Source organism: Somniosus microcephalus, chromosome 5 (genome assembly GCF_052327205.1).
Source record: "Somniosus microcephalus isolate GS21.2 chromosome 5, FLI_Smic_1.0, whole genome shotgun sequence".
Classification (NCBI taxonomy): domain Eukaryota; kingdom Metazoa; phylum Chordata; class Chondrichthyes; order Squaliformes; family Somniosidae; genus Somniosus; species Somniosus microcephalus.
In genome coordinates this window covers 37,601,363-37,623,812 of record NC_140991.1, presented here as the reverse complement: position 1 = coordinate 37,623,812, position 22,450 = coordinate 37,601,363, and positions in this window count along the sequence as shown.

Here is a 22,450-nt window from a genome sequence, read left to right as displayed (position 1 = left end):
AAGCTATCATTAGCAGTTTTTTTTCTTGAAAAAGGTGTCTGCCATATCAAAGTGTCATGTTAAGATATTCCCTTCCAAGCCTTTTCACTCTAACAAGATGCGTGGGCTAAGAAGCAAGTCGCTAACAAAACATTTTGTTTTGACTGCAGACTGTAACGGTGCTTGATGGTCTGAAGATCGGCATGATGACAAAAAAAAGTTACAAACTACGACATTTCCGCCAACATTTTTTTTAAAGATGTCAAACACGGGGAATCAATGGCAATTTGTCATCTTAATACAGTGACTCAGAGGCAGATCTTGACTTTGTGCGATTGTGTAAAATAGGCGATTACGAGTCGGCAACCCCTCTTACATCTCTCCCGATCGAAGTCAATGGAAATAAAAGTGGCGAAGAGATGAAAAATGGGCTGCCGACTCACTATCACCCGTTTTACGCTATCGGACAAAGTCAAGATTTACCTCAGCGAACGTTTCAGGTGGGACCTGTCTTCCTCTTTCAGATACCAACTCCCTTGCTGGTTCATTTCCAGCACTTTCTGTTTGTATTTCAGACTCTTGTGGCTTGGCCTTTTTACCTCACTATTTATTTGCAGTTTTGTCCAAACAATTTCTAATTTGGCAGGAGGTCTTAAATTCCTTTTGCAGCGTAAAAATGGTCTATATAAAAAAAAGCATGTCTGAAAGCTTAATGTGGTTGTACAAGATTCCTTTGTCTGCTATTTTAACAGACGGATTAACCTGCGTATTTTACATTTATTAGTGTGCCGCTGTTAAAACAACGGACAAAGGAATTTCACGTGAACTCATTAAGAGTTCTTTTGCTAATATCGCACAATGCAATTTCACCCCACTGGCACAAATTGGGTCATAAAAAGTGTCACTGAATTTAATCAAGAGATATAAAGGTAAATACAGTACTCCATAGGTGCCAACTTACATAAAGCTGCATAGAATGTACAACACAAACAGGCCGTTCGTCCCAACTGGTCCGTGCCGGTGTTTATGCTCCACACGAGCCTCCTCCCACCCCTCTTCATCTAACTCTATCAGCATAACCTTCAACTCCTGTCTCCCTCATGTGTTTAATGTAGTTTCCCCTTTAGTGCATCTATGCTGTTTGCCTCACAGTTTCTTTAAAGTTTCCAAAACGCAGTGGGGTATATCTTGACTTTGTGCACTCGTGTGAAACAGGTGATAGCGAGTCGGAAGCCCGTTTTACATCTCTCCTAATTTGTATTCACATTGACTTCAACAACAACAATAACTTGTATTTATATAGCGCCTTTAACGTAATAAAACATCCCAAGGCGCTTCGCAGGAGTATTAAAGGACAAAAAATTTGACACCGAGCCATATAAGGATAAATTAGGGCAGGTGACCAAAAGCTTGGTCAAAGAGGTAGGTTTTAAGGAGCGTCTTAAAGGAGGAAAGAGAGGTAACGAGGCGGACAGGATTAGGCAGAGAAATCCAGAGCTTAGGGACTAGGCAACAGAAGGCACGGCCACCAATGGTTGAGTGATTATAATCAGGGATGCTCAAGAGTGCAGAATTAGAGGAGCGCAGATATCTCGGGGAGGGTTGTGAGGCTGGAGGAGATTACAGAGATAGGGAGGGGCGAGGTCATGGAGGGATTTGAAAACAAGGATGAGAATTTTAAAATCGAGGCGTTGCTTAACTGGGAGCCAATGTAGGTGTGATGAAATATATGCCTTCATCACCCCCTGTGTTTTACCTGCTTTGTATGGTGTGTGTACCGCCCCCTTTTTCCTATTGTGTGTATTGGCTACGCCCCTGTCTTTTGCCATATTAAGGTCTCAAGAGCTGTATGAGTCATTCTAGCAGGCGAACCCAATGTGTAAAGACCTGCAAAGTTCTTAGTGATTAAAATTGATGTGCCATCGATAACTCAAAGACAAGGAGTTTAAGGATTCAACTAAAGGCTTTTAATCACTAAGAACTTTGCAGGTCTCCCAATTATTCCGACAAGGCCCGTCCCCTCCTGAAATCAACGTCCTTCCCGCTCACGGCCGAGGCCCACGCCGCCTTCAACAGCATTAAACATGACATTGAGAAGGCCGCGCTGCGGGCAGTGGACGAAAACATCCCTTTCCAGGTCGAAAGCGATGCGTCCGACTTCGCCTTAGCAGCCACCCTCAACCAGGATGGGCGGCCCGTAGCCTTTTTCTCAAGAACCCTCCAAGGGCCCGAGATCAGGCACTCCTCGGTAGAGAAGGAGGCCCAGGCCATAGTGGAGGCAGTGCGGCACTGGAGGCACTACCTAGCCGGCAAACGCTTCACCCTGCTTACCGACCAGCGGTCGGTAGCCTTCATGTTTAACACCAAACAGAGGGGGAAGATCAAGAGCGACAAAATTCTCAGGTGGCGGATCGAACTCTCCACATTTGAGTATGACATAATATATAGGCCGGGGGCCCTCAACGAATCCCCCGACACCCTATCACGAGGGATGTGTGCCACCATCCAGGGGGACAGGCTACAGGGCCTCCACAATGGCCTCTGCCACCCGGGGGTCACCCGGCTATTCCACTTTATAAAATCCCGTAACCTGCCCTATTCTATCGAGGAGGTCCGGTCTATGACCAGGGACTGCCGCACCTGCGCGGAATGCAAGCCCCATTTTTTCAGGCCCGACCGAGCCCACCTGATCAAAGCTACATGGCCATTCGAGCGCCTGAGCTTGGATTTCAAGGGACCACTCCCCTCCACCGACCGCAATGTGTACTTTCTCAACATTGTGGACGAGTACTCCCGCTTCCCATTCACCTACCCCTGCCCAGACATGACCAGTGCCACGGTCATCAAGTGCCTCGACAACCTGTTTTGCACGTTCGGCATGCCCAACTACATCCACACTGACAGGGGGGCGTCGTTCATAAGCAACGAACTGCGCCAATACCTGCTGTCGAAGGGGATAGCCACGAGTCGGACCACTAGTTATAACCCCCGTGGTAATGGGCAAGTGGAGAGGGAGAACGCGACAGTGTGGAAGGCGGTCACCTTAGCACTAAGGTCTAAAGGCCTCCCCACCTCCCGCTGGCAAGAGGTCCTCCCAGACGTGCTCCACTCGATAAGGTCGCTACTGTGTACTGCTACTAACGCCACTCCTCACGAGAAGATGTTTGTTTTCCCCCACAAATCAACCTCAGGAGTGTCCCTACCCCCGCTCTCTTTCAGCCTGCTGTGCATTTCCCACGTTTTAATTTGTAAGTAATGAAACTTTCAAAGATGGTATCATTACAAAAGTATAGCGCGCATGAAAGGTGTCTTTTTTTTTATATTTCTTTTTCTTTGCAAATCCCAAAATGTGGGGTTTACACCTTTTCTAACTAAGAGTAAAAGTGCGGCTTCCAGCATGCTAAAAGGTATGCCCAGCATTGGCAACGAACTGCACAAATTTCCCGTGTAAGTCACATTGTTTATTCTGTATATCAGTTGTGACTTATTTTCTCGGGCAAAAAAACCAGCGTTAAATGATGGCCAGTGGATTTCTGATTTCAGTACTGTAGACGGTTATCCTTACTGAATAGTACCTTCTCACTGCTTGTCTGTTTCCGTTAAGTGTCCTCAAATGAAATTAAAATGGATGATGTGTTCTCAATATTTTTTAAAAGCTCTGAATAGCCCGAGTGGGTGTAAACACTGCCCAGTATAGTACTCAAACCTTATAAATTGGAAGATCCCAGGTTTCCCAGTCTGATCTGAATCAGCTCATTTCAGATAGGGCATCAGTTGGGAAGGGTTGGAGGGGAGGCAGGTGGGGCAGGGAGCTCAGTATCATTGGACTCGCAAAGGACATCCCAAAGCACTTCACGAGCAATGAAATAAAATTATAGTCATAAGAACAAGGGGGGGGGAAATTTGGTTGATTAGCGCCTCCCGTTAGCACCCTAAGAGGGCACAAACGGGGCGCAAAGCAACTAGTGCACGGGCGCGGCGATGTTTGCACCAGACCAGACATTTTGCAGTGGCACTTAACACTACCGCCACGATCTCCTGCGCCCACAGATCGTAACGTCAGTCGAGCGTGCAATGCCCCGGACTAGATATTGAGTGGCGCCCCCTGCCTTTCCACCTGCCGCCAGCAATGACAGGTAGAGGGGAACGTTTTTCAGTCGGCTGCTTCCTGCCTTTTTTTGTCAGCAACATCTTTGCACCACACATTCTGAGAGAGACTTCTGGAGAGATTCAACAGTGTGTGAAGGAGTTTTGGGTACCGAGCAGCACTTTGCAGGTTGATTTTGATTTGACCTTCCTTGCATCGATTTAGAAGAGACTATGGGGGCTGCACTGATTCGGGGCGTCGTCCTGCACCTGCAGAATCGGAGGCATCAGAGACGCAGAGAGAGAGTGGCAAACATGGCCAGAGGGAGGAGGGCCAACAGGCCTCTGCACAGGAGGCCTTACCCTCCCAGGGTATTCCGGGAACAATTCTCCTACATTCATTTGTCTGAGGAGCAGTGTTTGCACAGGCTGTGCTTCAGCAAAGAGGTGGTCACTGAGCTCTGCCACCTGCTGCAACGAGATCTGTAGCCTCAACTTAAGACCAGGACGTCTCTGTTGGTGGCAGTGAAGGTGACAGTGGCTCTGAATTTTTATGCCAGCGGCTCCTTTCAATCATCTACTGGGGACATCGCTAATATCTCCCAGTTCGCTGTCCATTGTTATATCTGGGAGGTGACAAATGCCCTGCATAAAAAGAGATGCCAGTACATCTCTTTCCCAATGGCGTGGGCTAAACAGCATGAACGCACATGTGGCTTTGCTAGGATAGCGGGCTTCCCCATGGTGCAGGGCACCATTGACTGCACGCATGTGGCATTGCAGGCACCACATGAAAATGCAGAGGTATTCCAAAACCACAAGGGCTACCACTCCTTAAATGTGCAGTTGGTCTGTGACCACAGGCAGCTGATACTCGCCATCAATGCCCGCTATCCTGGCAGCAGCCACGATGCTTTCACCCTGCGCCAGACTGGTGTGCCAGACCTTTTCCAGGCACCGCATCAGCCAAGTGGTTGGCTCCTCGGGGACAAGGGTTATCCACTCTGCACCTGGCTGATGACACCCCTGCCGAGCTGCGGTATAATGAGAGCCATATCAACACCAGGAACAGACGATTGGCGTGCTCAAGCAACAGTTCCGCTGTCTGGACCACTCAGGAGGAGCCCTGCAGTACTCTCCTGAGCGAGTCTCCCTCTTCATAGTTGTGTGCTGCATGCTTCACAACCTGGCAATCCGGAGGGCCCAGCCAATGCCACCAGGGATTGGTGCACCACCTGGGGAGGAGGAGGAGGAAGAGGAAGAGGAGGAGGAGGATGAGGAGGATGATCAGCAGCAGCACCAACGTGGGAGGGAGGCGCACAATGTTGAAACTGCAAGGGCCGTCCGTGAACGGCTGATAACAAGCCGCTTCTAGGCCCCTACTCAGAAGATGGCTTCTGGCATGGAGAACAACATCATGGAAAGCAACCCGCACCCCCTTTTGCCGGCCAAAGCTGGAATGATTCCAAAGGCCAAAAATGTAAATTTAGAATACAACAACTTTTTTCTTTGACAAACTGTGTGTGTCATTTATTCAGGACAAACAATTAGAAACAAACACAACAAATCATGAATTAACAGAACTGGTTCTCACAAGCTGGAGAAAAACGCCAAAACAGTAAACATATGTAATCACGCGAACCTCGACCTTTACTACAAACATTCCCACCATTTATTTAGACCTCCTACTGTTTGCCCTTCGAGGGTGATCTCCATCCCCTGCGCACTTCCCCCCTTCCCACCCTACTGCTCCTCCGTAATAGGGCCCCAGTGGCTGCAGCAAGGCTGGTGGAAGGCTGTGAATGCCAGATGCAGAGACTACAGATGCCCTTGAAAGACGCCCTTGACCAGCTCTGGGCCTGGAGGCCCCGGCTGCAGATTGCACCAACTCTGCATGGGCGGCAGCGGTCTGGGCTGGCTGTGTTGCAAGCGGTGTCAAATGCAATGGGGAAGTGACAGTGGTGGGAGCAGCAATGCTGTCATCCTGAGAGAAGACAGCACCTTCCTGCTCGACTGACACACTGGCACTCTCACGGGGCAGTACCTCAGCATCCGGAGCAATCTGCTCGAGCACAGATTGCTGGCCTGCTGCGTCGCTGTGAGAGCCCTGGGGCAATGTGGCCGAACCAGCGATGATGGCAGCAGTCAGTGCTTGCATGACATCAATCTGAGACTGCATGAGAGCAGTCTGAGACTGGATGGCGGCAGCCAGTGACTGAATTGCAGCACTAAGCTGTTGCATTGCATCGGCCTGTGCTGCAGCGGAGTGCTCCACACTCCTAGCCAGTCCACCAATGCTTTCGGGCACCCTTGCCATTGCACCCATGAGCTCAGTGTGCATGCTCAAGGCCTGGCAATTCATTTCCGCGATGACGCGCTCCTCCACTGTGTCCAGTGCAGCAGGACTTGCTTGCCTACTCGCCCTCCAGGGAGATGGCCCCCGAGCTTCCCTACCCCCATGGTGTTGCTGCAGCCTGCAGGATTCCGGAGCTTCGTCCTCATCGGCCTCTTCACCCCTGCTCCTCTCCAGGGAAGGCGTGGTCCCAGTGTGGGCATGGGCTCCCTCAGGAGACGCAGGCAGTGAGGCTCCGGCTTCCTCCTCGCCTGGGGCGTCGCTGCCACTGGTTGGTTGAGGGACAGGCTGGTTAGCTGGTGGTTCACTATCTGAAAGCAAGGAGGTACAAGAGTGGCTTTAGCATCAGGACGGGGGGGCAGTAAGGTAGCAAGGACTGGAGACATTTAGTAAGTTGGATTGAAAGTGTAAAAGGCTGGTGTTGTGAGGGGCAAGTGGAATGAGAGAGGAGAGAAAGCTGATGAACTTCTTCTTCTTCTTAGGCAGTCCCTTGGAACCGAGAATGATTTGCTTCCACATTAAAAATGAGTTCTCAGGTGACTGATTAGTCCAATGCGGGACCTACAGTCTCTGTCACAGGTGGGGCAGACAGTGGTTGAAGGGGCGGGTGGGTGGGGTGCTTGGGTTGACGTGCGCTCCTTGTGCTGCCTGCGCTTGGCTTCCGCTTGCTCCCGGCGAAGAGACGAGGTGTTCGGCGCCTTCCCGGATGCTTCTCCTCCACTTTGTGCGGTCTTGGGCCAGGGATTCCCAGGTGTCGGTGGGGATGTTACACTTTTTCAAGGAGGCTTTGAGGGTGTCCTTGAAGCGTTTCCTCTGCCCACCTGGGGCTCTCTTGCCGTGCCGGAGCTCCGAGTAGAGCGCTTGTTTTGGGAGTCTCGTATCGGGCATGTGGACAATGTGACCCATCCATCGGAGCTGATCGAGCATGGTCAACGGTTCGATGCTGGGGATGTTGGCCTGAGCAAGAACACTGATGTTGGTGCGCCTATCCTGCCAATGGATTTGCAGGATCTTGCGGAGGCAGCGTTGGTGGTACCTTTCAATGGTGGTATACCATTGCTGTCTCCAAGAGGGTCGAGCTCTCCAGCGGCCACGGCACCTATCACCTCGTTGGCAACGATCCTGTGCACGCGCGCCTCCAAATCGCCGAGGGTCTGCAGCTCAGCCAGTCCTCCACCCGTCCGTTGCTGCTGGTGCCTGTTATGAGATAGCTTGGCCTGCAAGAAAAAGGACAGCGTCTGAGTGAATGTGCAGCTATGTGCTTGCCTGATGTGCCTCTCATAGTTGAATAGCCCTTAATATATGCAGCCATGTGCTTGCCTGATATGCCTCCCATAGTTGAATAGCCCTTAATGTATGCAAGGTGTGGAATGTGCGTGTGTGTTTTATGAGATGGCCATAGGTCTTGGATGAGTGTTGGGCATTTGGGGTTTTTAAGCCCTCTGGGCACGGAGAAAAGTTGAGATGGAGGGATGTAGAGGTATTGAAAAGCAACCACTCACCCTGACCACCCGAGTGAGGTTGTTGAACTTCTTCTGACATTGGAGTGGGTCCTGGGCACCAGGCTCCTGGAGGAGACGTGCTGAGCCACCTCCCTCCAGACTCTTCTGTATTCGCGTGGCAATGGCCTCCTGCCACTCTGTGGGTAGCGTACTGCCCTTCGCCGTTCCACAGCGCCAACCAGAACCACCAAAGCCCCGTCGCTGAAGTGCTGAGCTCTTTCCCTGGGTCTCTCCATTGTTGGTTCCAGCAGAATTGATGTACAGGTCTCTCCAGACCAAGATTCAAGGCTGCAATGAGCAGGGTGTGGCTGGAGAGCAAGATCGACCCTCCCCTTTAAGAACTGGCCGGCGCCAGTATGTCTGTGTTCTATAGCTAACTGACATCACCTGAGCTTCGCCAGCGCTCTGAGGTAGCGCCTCGCGCCTTGGCGTTAGCGCCTTAAGACTGGTGTGTAGCGCCTGATTTAGCACTCAAATCACCTCCAGGGGCGACAGAGGCCAAGTTTGCAGTCGGAGGCGATAATTAGCGCCAGGCACTAAACTTTGTGCCCAGCCGATAATTGCGCCCCAAACGGGGCGATACCGAATTTCTCCCCCAAGGTGTTCTAGGATCAGAAGACCGAAATTAGACCAACAAGCCTATTATTTGAAACAACAACAGAAAATGCTGGAAACACTCAGCAGGTTAGGCAGCACCATGGAGAGAGAAACAGAGTTAACATTTCAGGTCAATGACCCTTCGTCAGAACCTTTTATTTAGATAAGACCAAAGTCAATCATATTATGGTCACTATTTGATGGTAAGAGGACATCTTGCAAATACTGATCATAATATGATTGAATTTGATATTAGATTTGACAGGGAGAAGGGATTGTCATAAACCAAAGTTTTAAATTTAACTAAGGCAAACTTTGAAGGGCTGAGAAATGAATTGACCACAGTAAACTGGGTTGAACTGTTAATGGATAAACCTACAGATAAACAGTGGGAAGTATTCAAAAAAGTATCTAGTACAATACAAAGACTTGTGTAGTTAAGCAACCATGGTTAACAAATGAGGTAAGAAACAGTACCAAGTTAAATGAAAAGGCTTGCTCAAATGCAAGGAAAAGTGAAAATCCATCGGACTGGGAGAGATATAAAAGGCAACAGAGGGATACATAGAAACTATTAAGAGGTGCAGAAAAGTGAATATGAAAATAGCCTTGCAAGGGATATCAAAGCTTACAGCAAACATTTTTATAAATATATTAAGAAAAAGAGAGTGGTATAGCAGAATGCTGGCCCATTAAAGATACATGCAGGCAAGACTATAATGGGTAGTAAGGAAATGGCAGACTTGGTAAATGAATGTTTTATATCCATTTTCACAGTGGAGGAAGAGGACAAAATACCAATGGTACAGGGGGAGGAACTCAGTGGATTTAAAAAATGGTAATGGAGAAAACAATGGGACTTAAGACAGACAAATCTCCAGGACCTGATGGTTTCCATCCCAGGAAATTAAAACAAATAAGTTAGGAAATTGCAAGTGCATTAGGCATAATTTTCCAAAGCTCTCTAGATTCAGAAATTTTGCCTTTGGATTGGAAAATTTCAAATGTCACTCCATTATTTAGGAAGGGACAGAAGGAGGGAGAACCAGGTAACTACAAACCTGTCAGTTTCACATCAATTGTGAGGCAGTTACTGGAATCTATCATCAGACACAGAGTGACTGAGCACTTGGACAAGTATCAGCTGATCAAAGAGAGTCAGCATAGATTTGTCAAGAGTAGGTCATGTCTGACTAATATAGTTGAATTTTTTGAGGTGGTCACTAGTATGGTGGATAGGGGAATATCTATGCATGTTGTCTATACGGACTTCCATAAGTCATTTGATAAGTTTCTGCACAAGAGATTGTTAACAAAAAGAAAAGTGCACAGAATTGGAGATAACCTTGACATGGGTCAGTAATTGGCTGGGAGCTTGCAGACAGAGAGTAAGGATAAAGGGAATGTACTCTGATTGGTGAGATGAGACAAGTGAGGTTCCCCACGGATCTGTACTAGGGCCTCAGTTTTTCACCACATATATTAATGACATGGAATAAGGAATATAGCATTGTATATCCACGTTTACAGGTGGCACTAAGCTGGGAGACACAATAAGTTGTGTAGATGGGAGCAAGAAGTTAGAAAGGGACAAAGAATAAAGTGAATGGGCAAAACTATGGCAGATGGAGTTCAATGTGGGGTAGAGTGTAGCCGCCCACTTTAGTCCTGAGAAAGACAAATCAGAATATTTTCCTACTTGTGAAAAACTAGGATTTGTGGAAAAACAAAGCAATTTATGTCCATGTACACAAATCACTAAAATCTAGTGCAAAGGTACAAAAAGTAATCAAAAAGGCTAATGTAATGTTGGCCCTTATCTCAAGAGGGTTGGAATTCAAAAGTGAGGAAGTGATGCATCAGTTGTACAGATCCTTGGTCAGACCCCATCTGGAGTACAGCGTTCAGTTTTGGGCACCGAACCTCAGGAAAAATGTATTGGCCTTGGACGGAGTGCAGCACAGATTCACCAGAATTAGACCAGGGCTTAAAGGGTTAAATTATGAGGACAGGTTGCATAAACTTGGCGTTTATTCCCTTAAGTTTGGAAGATTGAGAGATGATCTAATCAAGGTGTTTGAAACGATAAAAGGATTCGATAGTATAGAATCAGAGAAACTACTTCCTCTAGGGGCAATCCAGAAAAAGGGGGCCTAATCTTAAAATTAGAGCTAGGCCCTTTAAGAGTGAAATCAGGAAGCACGTTTCACGCAAAGGGTAGTGGAAATCCGGAACGCGCTCTCCTCATTAGGATTCTGGGTTATTTGAGATTTTCAAGACTGAGATTGATAGTTTTTTGTTGGGTAAGGGTTCAAGGGATATGAAGCAAAGGTGGGTAAATGGAGTCGAGCTCCAAATCACCATTTTGATCTAACTGAACGGCTGAACAGGCTCGAGGGGCTGAATGGCCTATGTTGCCTGTTTCTAAAACAAGAAACAAATGCATTTATTTCACCAAACCCTTCAATCCATTCTCTCCAAAAACATATCAAGTTGTCTGCTAAACACAGTTACAACTACAGTATTTGCTTCACAGGCCCTATACATAGAAGACTAGCTGAAGTGCCCGGCGGTGCCGAGGCTTTTTCGAGGGCATGTTGTTGTTGGAAGAGAGAGAGAGAGCGACTGGGGGGAAGAGAGAGAGCGACTGGGGGGAAGAGAGAGAGCGACTGGGGGGAAGAGAGAGAGCGACTGGGGGGAAGAGAGGGAGGGGAGGGGTGGGGGGAAGAGAGGGAGGGGAGGGGAGGGGGGAGGGAGGGGAAGGGGAAGGGAGGGCGGGGGGGGAGGGGAGGGGGAGGGGGAGGGGAAGGGAGGGCGGGGGGGGGAGGGGAGGGAGGGGAAGGGAGGGCGGGGGGGGAGGGCAGGGGGGAGGGGGAGGGAGGGCGGGGGGGAAGGGCGGGGGAGGGGAGGGGGGATGGAGGGCGGGGGGGAGGGAGGGGAGGGAGGGCGGCGGGCGCCCCCCCCGAGGGTCGCGGCCCCCGAGGGTCGCGCCCCCCCCCCCCCCCCGGAGGTGAAGACCGCCGATTGCGCGCGCAGCAGGAGCTGAGACGCGGCGTCTCTCTCGGCCGGCGGGCCCGGTTGCCAGGGCAACCGTGACGCTGACCAAGCCAGAGAGAGAGACGCCGCGTCTCAGCTGCTCCTGCTGCGCGCGCGGCCCCGCCCCCCGAGGGTCGCGGCCCCCCCCCCTTGAGGGTCGCGGCCCCCCCCCCCCGCCGAGGGTCGCAGCCGCCCCCCCCTCCCCCCGAGGTGAAGACCGCCGATTGCGCCCGTTGCCAGGGTAACGCTGGACGCTCAGCAAGCCCCGGCAGAGAGAGACGTCTCAGCTCCTGCTGCGCGCGCACCCTAGCGGCGCTGGGCTGAGGCTCGGCCCTCCAGCCTTCGAGTGGGGCCGGGAGGTGCCTAGCTCGGGCGTGGGTGCGGAGGAGACGCCGAGGCTTCTAGGCCTACCTGGAAAAACGGGGAAAGGTAGGAAAATTAATGAGATTAGATAAGTTAATTACTTTCGAAATCATTTTTTTTAAAAACAATATGGGCTAGATTTTCAGTATAGACAGTTTTGGGGCGCTAAGCTTAGCGCCCGCCCGAAGTTATCGCCCGCCCCAAAGTAGCGCCCCGTTGCTGGAAATTCAGTGGCTTCGCCCTAAGAGGTTGGTGGAGCGCTAAAAGAGGCGTTCCACTAGTATCTTTAGGCGCTAAGCCGGCGGTGGAGAGCGCAACACCCGAGCTCGGGCGCAGCGCACGGCAGACACTCTGGTGCCAGTGAGCTCTTAAAGGGGAAGGGTGCATGTATTTTTTTCAAATGCAAAGTCTGGGGTGAAACGGGGGGGGGGGGGGGGGAGAGAGAGAGAGAGAGAGAGAGAGAGAGAGAGAGAGAGAGAGAGAGAGAGAGAGAAGGAGGAGGAGGAGGAGGAGGAGGAGGAGGAGGAGGAGGAGGAGGAGGAGGAGGAGGAGGAGGAGGAGGAGGAGGAGGAGGAGGAGGAGGAGGAGGAGGAGGAGGAGGAGGAGGAGGAGGAGGAAGAATTGATTGGTTGGTTGGTGCCCGGAAACATAAATAGGCCGTTCAGAACAACACACAGCTTACTTCCACACAACACATGCAGAGTGCCTTTTGTACGAGTGCCCTTTAATTTGCGCTCCCCAGGGTGTGTTGCGTTCCATTTTACAAACGCTCTGGACGCCAGGCGCACAATGGGGCGGTCCGACTGAAGTTTGGAGTCGGGGCGGCCAAAGAGCGTTGCACGAGGATGTGACGTCATTTTCTGCGCGCGCATCCGGGCGGCCGCTAAACTTTGCGCCGGCGCTAACGGGCAACTTAATTTGGGGCGGGGCGCAAACTGCGCTGCGCCCAGGCGCTACACGCATAGCGCCCGAAAATCACTTCTCTTAAGGCGCTAACTGCTGGCGCAAGCAACTGAAAATCTAGCCCTATGTGTTTTAAAAGCAATGTTTTTTTTTAAGACGCAGAAAGCGGGAAAAAGAAAGGAAAAGTTTGGAATCAAGATGGCGGCGACTCACCTCGGTTCAGAACGATAAAGCCCAGCCACACACGCACCGATTGGCCCGGCGGCACACGCCAGCAACCCGGCGTACGATTGGTCGAGCTCGAGGTCACTCTGTCGCTAATGAGCGGATAATGAGATGCTAATGAGCGGAATGTTGAAGGTTTTTGGGATACCGCGGGCGCAATTTTAGCCCGGCCGAAACGTAAATACGCTTAAAACCGTCTCGGAAGCGTAAGCTTTCTTTGGAGGTAACGCGTGCGTAGGTACGCCCTGTAACTTTCGAGTGCATACCCGCAATGCACACGCGATGACAGACAGATAGACAGATAGACAGATAGACAGAATGACAGAAGTACCGATTTATATATATAGATAGGAGCAGGAGTAGGCCATTCGGCCCCTCGAGCCAGCTCCACCATTCAACGAGATCATGGCTGATCATCCAAATTCAGTAGCCTGTCCCTGCTTTCTCCCCATATCCCTTGATCCCTTTAGCCTTAAGAAATATATCCAACTCCTTCTTGAATATATTTAATGAATTGGCCTCCACTGTCTTCTGTGGTAGAGAATTCCACAGGTTCACCACTCTCTGGGTGAAGAAATTCCTCCTCATCTCTGTCCTAAATGGTTTACCCCTTATCCTTAGACTGTGACCCCTGGTTCTGGACTCCCCGACCATTGGGAACATCCTTCCTGCATCTAGTCTGTCTAGTCCTGTTAAAATTTTATAAGTTTCAATGAGATCCCCTCTCATTCTTCTAAACTCCAGCGAGTATAAGCCCAATCGACCCAATCTCTCTTCATACGTCATTCCTGCCATCCCAGGTATCAGCCTGGTGAATCTTCGCTGCACTCCCTCCATGGCAAGAACATCCTTCCTCAGATAAGGCGACCAAAACTGCACACAATACTCAAGGTGTGGTCTCACCAAGGCCCTGTACAACTGCAGCAAGACATCCTTGTTCCTGTACTCGAATCCTCTCGCTATGAAGCCCAACATACCATTTGCCTTCTTAACCCCATGCTGCACCTGCATGCTTACCTTCAGCGACTGGTGCACAAGGACACCCAGGTCTCGTTGCACTTCCCCTTCTTCCAATCTATTGCCATTCAGATAATAATCTGCCTTCCTGTTTTTGACACCAAAGTGGATAACCTCGCATTTATCCACGTTATATTGCATCTGCCATGCTTCTGCCCAATCACCCAACCTGTCCAAATCATACTGGAGTTTCTCGGCATCCTCCTCACAGCACACACGCCCACCCAGCTTTGTGTCATCTGCAAACTTGGAGATATTACAGGATTGCTACCTGGCAAATTCCACAAATCTATTTTTCCATGTACAAAAGTTCTGCCTAACCTCCTGTACTCTCCTTAAATATTAAGGGAGAGTTTAATCAAACTCTCTTGATATAATCTTGAGATCATCTATAATGCAACAGTTAAGGTCTCTATACATATTGCAGGTTGGATATCAAGTAGACTCTAGAATCATAGAAGTAGGCCATTTGGCCGATCATGTCTGTGCCAGCACTTTGAAAGAGCTATCCAATTAGTCCTACATCCCTCCTCTTTCCTGCACAAAACCACATGCACAAATTGTAATTAGCTGTTGTATAAAATTCAGAGAAATGAACTTTATTTTCAGATAATCACCATATGCAGCTACATTGCAGAACCAGGCGACCGACCTATGGACTGAACCTGCAGACAGGTTGGTGACAGGTCAGTAATACATTGCGACCAAAATAGTGAGCTGGCACTCAAAGTCTGAAGAGCTTGCAAACGTTGATTTGACCTGTCACAGGCAAACTTGAAGCAAAAGCAGAAAATACTGCAAGTGCGCAGCAGGTTGACGGGCAAGAGAAAGAGACTGAAAGAGAAAAGAAGGTTTAAAACCTGGGGCGATGGGATGGGGGGTGGGGGTGATTCTTTGCTGAGAGAAACTGGGTTCATAGTCTAGCACCATGTTACTGTGTTTCTTCCATTCATCAAAACAATTATCATCGTGTCTGACCTGCATTTCACAAATGGATCCAGCTGTCTACGTTTTCTTGTTTTCAAAGCAAGTTTGATCTTATACCAAAAGAAGGGGGGGTGGCGGGGAGAGAGAAAAATGTGTTTAAAAGTAATTTAAATAAGAAGGAAAACCTTAAAGTTGTGCAGTATCCCTAAGTTCTCATTAGCTTTCGAAACAGTCGGAAGGGTACATAATTAATACTTTCTTCTGCTGCAGATGGTTTCTTAGGAGCAGATGTATGCAAGGTGACCTTAGTTTGAGAAACCACATGTGAAGCTTATGGAACTCAGCATCACGTTTATCTCTTGATAAACATGATATTCTTACCTATCAATTTTGCAGCTGAGCTTTTGTGTGGGGCATTTCATAAGGAGTTCGGGATGAGATTTGGTCATTGTGCTCAGGCTGGCTGTCGGGCAAGACATCTCGAGAAAAACAATTAAACACGACCTGCAGTTTCTGATTCTCCCGTCCATAACTCCCCCACCCCGCTCTGAACATGCACCTCGCCAAATTTCGGGGTCATCGTTTCCCCATCGCTCGCATAATTCTGGTGAATCCAGACTCCAGCTGTCTGCGGCTTTAATGGCCTTTCTATAATAGGGTGCTCACAACTGCGCACGGCACTCTGACGGTGGCCTAACCAATGTTTTTGCACAAATTTATCATTGCTTCTTTGCTCTTGTACTCTGCACCCCGTTTATAAAACCCAAAACAAAAGTCGCCATTTTTTCGCGGCTTTTGACGATCTGCACTTGTACTTTCAGGGAATTACGGGGATGAATTTCCTCCTCCTGCTCCGTCGAGGTCGGCAGAGGTTTGGCAGAATCTTAATTTATACACATGATGAATGGTGTGAAGTTACAGCGACGGAGCAGGAGAAGCCCCAAGGCAATCCACCCCCTACTTATTGGAGAACCAGGATTACTTTGTGCATCCAGGATGTTATATTGGCTCCTCTCCAGGCCCATGGCGCAATTTGCATATTTAAGGTGGATTGGAAAAAGTTGTGCCATGGGTCCTCCTCTCTGACTTCCTTCAGCAATTGAGGGTGCATGCTGTCAGTGCCCGGTGACTTTCCCACCTTGGGTTCTGCTAGATTTTTCAGATCAAATTCCTTTTCCGCAGTTAGCGTATTGTTCCATATCCTCCTCTAGTGCGGAGCATTCTCATTTCCACCCTCATTTTTAAAAACCAATTCAAAGTATTTATTCAATATCTACGAACATAGGAACGGGAGGAGGCCATTCAGCCCCTCGAGCCTGTTCCGCCATTCAATGAGATCATGGCTGATCTGTATCTGAACATGACTATATCTTCATCTCCTACAGTTAGACTCCCCCCTTCGTCCTTAATCAGTCCTACCCCTCTCTTTAACTATTCTTTTACTTTTACTTTTTAACATGCTATTGTGGCGGAGCCACCAAGGGTCTCAGAACAATTGGTAATAATCCCTTTAACTACAGTGTAGTGCAACCGTGGACTGCACCTTTAAACTGCCTGTTAACTGTACTGTATTGTGTTTTCCTGCACTCCACGGGATGACGTCATGACGCCGATCACTTGACCACCAGTGGCGCGAAGAATGCGATGACGTCATGACGTCAGCTTCCAGAATCTTCCAGTAGTCGTCGAGTGCCCAGCAAGCTGAATAGACCTGTGTACTGTTTCTCCTGTAGTTTCCCTGTTAACTTCGTTGTTCATTAAAACCTGTTGATTTGATTCATCGAGTCGAATACCTTATTCAGATAGGAACCTCCGTTCCTACATTGGTGACCCCGATCTCGTCGGACAACTTTCGTCGAGGATGAACACGAACGCCGTCGCCCTTAAACTGCCGCAGTTCTGGGAACAGCAGCCAGCAGCATGGTTTTTCCAGGCAGAAGCACAGTTCGCTCTCCGGGAGGTCACAGCGGATGCGACCCGTTATTATTACGTGGTTGCCGCTCTCGACAGTGCCACGGCCTCGCGGGTCATCAGCATCCTTGGAAGCCCACCGGAGGAGGGCAAGTACGAAGCGCTTAAAGCCCGTTTGCTACAGGTATTTGATCTTAATAAGTCGGAGCGGGCGCGCAAGCTTATTTCCATGCCCGGCCTCAGGGACTCAAAACCGTCAGAGCTGATGAGTCAAATGCTCACGCTGTTGGGCACGGAACCCCAATGCTTTTTATTCCGTGAGCTTTTCCTCTGCCAGCTACCCGAACCGGTTCAGGCGGCATTGGCCAACACTGCCATCACAGACGGTGCTGAACTCGCTGCAGAGGCAGACAAGATATTTACTGTTACTCAGCAATGTTGTGCAGCCACGAGGCGCCTTTCCCCCACGCAAGCGAAGCCCAGCCCTCCCCCAGCAGGATGGTGCGCGTACCACGCCCGTTTTGGTGCCAAAGCTCGATGCTGCCGGCCTCCTTGCAGTTTCCCTCAAGAAAAAAAAACTCCAACAAGCCCGCGTCCTCCCGGACAGACGACAAGGTCTAAAAAGCACAGCAAGTTAGCTATGGCGGCGGGCTCAACGGGCAAACTCATTTACGTTACGGATTCCGTTACGGGCCGATGATTCCTGTGTGACACTGGTTCACAGTGCAGCATCCTCCCAGCTTCAAAGCTGGACCTACTATCCGGCGGCCAGGGGCCTTCCCTCGTGGCAATAAATGGCGCTGCCATGCGTACGTTCAGGAAACGGACGGTAAACTTAACCTTCGCCGGTCAGCGTTTTGTGTGCGACTTCATTACAGCTAAGGTCTCACAGGCCATCCTGGGTGCTGATTTTTTTCTGTGCCAACGGTCTGCTGGTCGACGTCCAACACTGCCGACTCATTAATGCGTCCACTTTCCACGCAGTGCCCTGCCACCGCAGCACTGCCGTGTCCTGGTCGGTGGCCTGTGCGGTTCCGTCACAAGACGGGTTTACGCGCCTGCTCGGCGAATTCCCAGAGCTCACCAGGCCTACTTTTTCGGCTGCAAGCACACAGCACAGGGTGGAGCACCATATCTCCACGACCGGAGCACCCGTTTACGCTCGGGCGCGGCGATTAGAAGCCGGCAAGCTGGCAGCCGCAAAGGCTGAGTTCCAGACCATGGAGCGCCTCAGGATCATCCGGCGTTCGGACAGCCCTTGGTCCTCCCCACTGCATATAGTACCCAAACCAGGCGGCGGATGGCGACCTTGCGGGGATTACAGACGCTTAAACGACGCCACGACACCGGACAGGTATCCTATTCCCCACGTCCAAGATTTTTCGGCACATTTGGCTGGCAACGCTATATTTTCTAAAGTGGATCTCGTTCGTGGATATCACCAAGTTCCGGTGCACCCTCCAGATGTCCCCAAAACGGCAGTCATCACTCCGTTCAGCCTTTTTGAGTTCCTCCGCATGCCATTCGGTCTGAAAAACGCAGCGCAAGCATTCCAGCGGTTGATGGACTCTGTCTTACGGGACCTGCCCTTCATTTTTGTATATTTGGACGACATCCTAATAGCCAGCAAGGATACGACAGCTCACATGGCCCATTTACGTACACTTTTCGCCCGACTCAGCCAACACGGCCTTATTGTCAATCCGGCTAAATGCACGTTTGGAGTATCCAGCATTGATTTCCTGGGACACAGGATTACCCCAGAAGGTGCCGTCCCGCTAGCCACCAAGGTAGAGGCAGTTACCGCATTCCCGCGGCCTCACACGGTCAAACCCCTACAAGAGTTCTTGGGGATGGTAAATTTTTATCATGGTTTCGTCCCCAAGGCGGCCCGGTTAATGCAACCTCTGTACAAAGCACTAAAAGGAAAGTCGGGCAAGGATGTTCTCACTTGGACACCGCAAATGGACCAGGCATTCCGCGATACCAAGGCGGCGTTGGCGGATGCAACTATGCTAGCACACCCACTCCCGGGCGCGACTGTTGCCCTCACTACGGATGCCTCCGACTACGCCATCGGAGCAGTTCAAGAGCAGTGGGTCGATGGGGGTTGGCAGCCATTAGCCTTTTTCAGCCGCCAACTGCGCAGGAACGAGCGAAAGTATAGCACTTTTGACAGAGAGTTGCTAGCCCTGTTTTTGGCCATTCTGCATTTCCGTTTCCTGCTAGAAGGCCACCCATTCACTGCATTCATGGACCACAAGCCGCTCACCTTTGCCATGGCCAAAACGGCGGAACCTTGGTCAGCTCGGCAGCAGCGCCACCTCACGTTTATATCCGAATTCACAACGGATTTGCGGCACGTGTCAGGCAAGGATAATCTCGTGGCAGATTGCCTTTCCCGGGTTCCAGTCCAGGCAGTTCACCTGGGCATCGATTTCGTCGGACTGGCAGAGGATCAACTGGCAGACCCAGAGGTACAAGCGTGTAGGACCACGCCTTCCAGTTGGCAGGTTGCAGACGTGCCGTTTCAAGCGGCAGGAACCACGCTCTTGTGCGACACATCCATGGGAGTGCCCCGGCCCATTGTGCCGGTCGAATGGCGCAAGAAGGTATTCCAGGCAATCCACGGGTTATCTCACCCGGGGATGTGGGCTTCTCAACGGCTACTGTCCCGCAAATTCGTTTGGAAAGGCATGCATTTGGACGTCCGGGACTGGACAAACAATTGCGTCGATTGTCAAAAATCCAAAGTCCACCGTCACATCAAGGCTCCGGTGGCCAACTTCCCGGTGCCTGAGCGCCATTTCGACCACGTTCACGTGGATTTAGTAGGTCCCCTTCCCGGGTCGCGTTCACACACCTCTTGACGGTGGTAGACCGGACCACCAGGTGGCCAGAGGCGATTCCCTTGGCCGCTACCACCACAGCAGACGTCGCCAGGGCATTTCTTTCGTCGTGGGTGGCTCGGTTCGGGGTGCCATCGGACATCTCCTCGGACCGCGGTCTGCAATTCACATCAGAGCTGTGGAACGCAGTGGCACAAGGCCTGGGTACCAAGCTGCACCGTACCACCGCGTACCATCCGCAGGCGAATGGCCTGTGCGAAAGGTTCCATCGGTCTCTCAAAGCGTCCCTCCGTGCCAGCTTGAGGGGACCCAACTGGGTGGACAGGCTCCCATGGGTGATGCTAGGCCTCCGGACAGCACCAAAGGAGGATCTTCAGTCTTCATCGGCTGAGCTGGTTTATGGCCAGACACTCAGAGTACCAGGTGACTTTCTCCCTCCACACACCGAACCATGGTCTGCAGCTCAACAGCTCCTACTTCATCAGGAGGCGGCCAGGAATTTCCTGCCCATCCCAACCTCGCACCATGACCTGCAGAGGCCTCACGTCCCGACAGAGCTCATGAGTTCGGACTATGTCTTTATTCGACAAGACGGTCACAGAGACCCACTCAAGCCACCGTATACCGGACCTTTTCGTGTCATCTCATCAGGGGAAAAGTTTTTCACAGTCGAAGTCGGTGGAAAGTCTGATACCATCTCTATCGACCAGCTCAAACCAGCCCGCCTGGATCAGAGTGAGCCTGTCGTGGCTGCCCAACCGCCTCGCTGTGGCCGACCGCCGTTAGCCGCCAGACCAGCCGTGCACCAGCCCACCGTCGAACAGCCCGATTCGGCCTCTGACACGCCTGCACCTCTGACTACCGTTTCTGCCTCGCCTGGGACGCCGCTTCAGCCGCAATCAGGCACTGGTTCTTCTACTAATGCCCCGTTTCCGCTGCCTGAATTTCGTCGCCGTTCGGCCAGGATCATTAAGCCTCCTACTCGGTTGACAATGTCCGTTAAAGTGGATTCTGGGGGGGCGCCTGTGGCGGAGCCACCAAGGGTCTCAGAACAATTGGTAATAATCCCTTTAACTACAGTGTAGTGCAACCGCGGACTGCACCTTTAAACTGCCTGTTAACTGTACTGTATTGTGTTTTCCTGCACTCCATGTGATGACGTCATGACACCGATCACGTGACCACCAGTGGCGCGAAGAACGCGATGACGTCATGACGTCAGCTTCCAGAATCTTCCAGTAGTCGTCGAGTGCCCAGCAAGCTGAATAGACCTGTGTACTGTTTCTCCTGTAGTTTCCCTGTTAACTTCGTTGTTCATTAAAACCTGTTGATTTGATTCATCGAGTCGAATACCTTATTCAGATAGGAACCTCCGTTCCTACACTATTACCTTTTATATTATCTGATATTCTTCTTCCTATTTTAAATTTTTTTAGCCCTTCTAATCTCTGCTTTCACCTCCCCTCTAGACTTGCTCCATTTTGTGAACTGCCCCTCATGTGACATCATGAATATCTGCTTCACCAACATCATGATTGGTTTACAGTGGGGGAATTTTTTTTTTTAATTCATTCACAGGCTGTGGGCGTCGCTGGCAAGGCCGGCGTTTATTGCCCACCCCTCGTTGCCCTTGAGAAGGTGGTGGTGAGCTGCCTTCTTGAACCACTGCAGTCCGTGTGGTGAAGGTACTCCCACAGTGCTTGTGAGGGAGGGAGTTCCAGGATTTTGACCCAGTGACGATGAAGGATCGGCGATATACTTCCAAGTCAGGATGTTGTGTGACTTGGAGGGGAACTTGGAGGTGGTGGTGTTCCCATGCGCCTGCTGCCCTTGTCCTTCTAGGTGGTAGAGGTCACGGGTTTGGGAGGTGCTGCCGAAGAAGCCTTGGCGAGTTGCTCCCTCCTCTTCTCCCATTCATGACTCGTGGACCGGAACTTCCCTTTGTAACATTTAGAATTACAGCATCATTTTAGTAGAACATACTTCCCCTTTAAATGAAAAAAAAATCCCTCCATTATTATATTCTCAACAGTGCAGGCTCCTGTAGAACTGAAAGAGGGAAACTGGGCTTTACAAATCGAGCCACTCAGCAGGGATGCACTTAAGCAGAGTAGAGTAAAGTACCGTTATGAATTGTTGATCGGGTCCTCATTAATTCAGTGATTTTTGAACTAAAGTATTATGGAATGCTGGTGATTTAATCTCCATAATCCAGCTCCCCAAATGTGTGACGTTAATTCATTAATTTGAGTAGCAAACGTCTGGATCACCGAATATCATCACGTTATAAACCTACAGCGTTCAACACCTTGGCTCAGCATCTTACACTGTTCTTACAAAATTGTAACTTACTTGTTTCAATGTAAGTCCAGAATGCTCCTTTGTTCCCCACAGGAAAGGCCCTGGCCTCCCCTGCCCTGGAATTCCGCACCCTCCCCCCAATTTCCCTCCGAGACCCACTTACCTGGAATCTGGCAGCCAACCAGGGGCCACCTGATCTTCGGTTCCCATTCCAGGCGGGAAGTGGACTGGTGGCATTTAAATGGGACCTGGCGGTTAAAACTACCAAAGGCCTCCTGCTGCCCCCGGCAACTGGGAAATTAATTGGCCAGAGCTGTGATCCCACTCCAAGTTAAAATTCCCCCATTCTTATATTTTTTTTTCCCCCTGTTTGTTTATTTTTAATTTCAACTAATCTAATT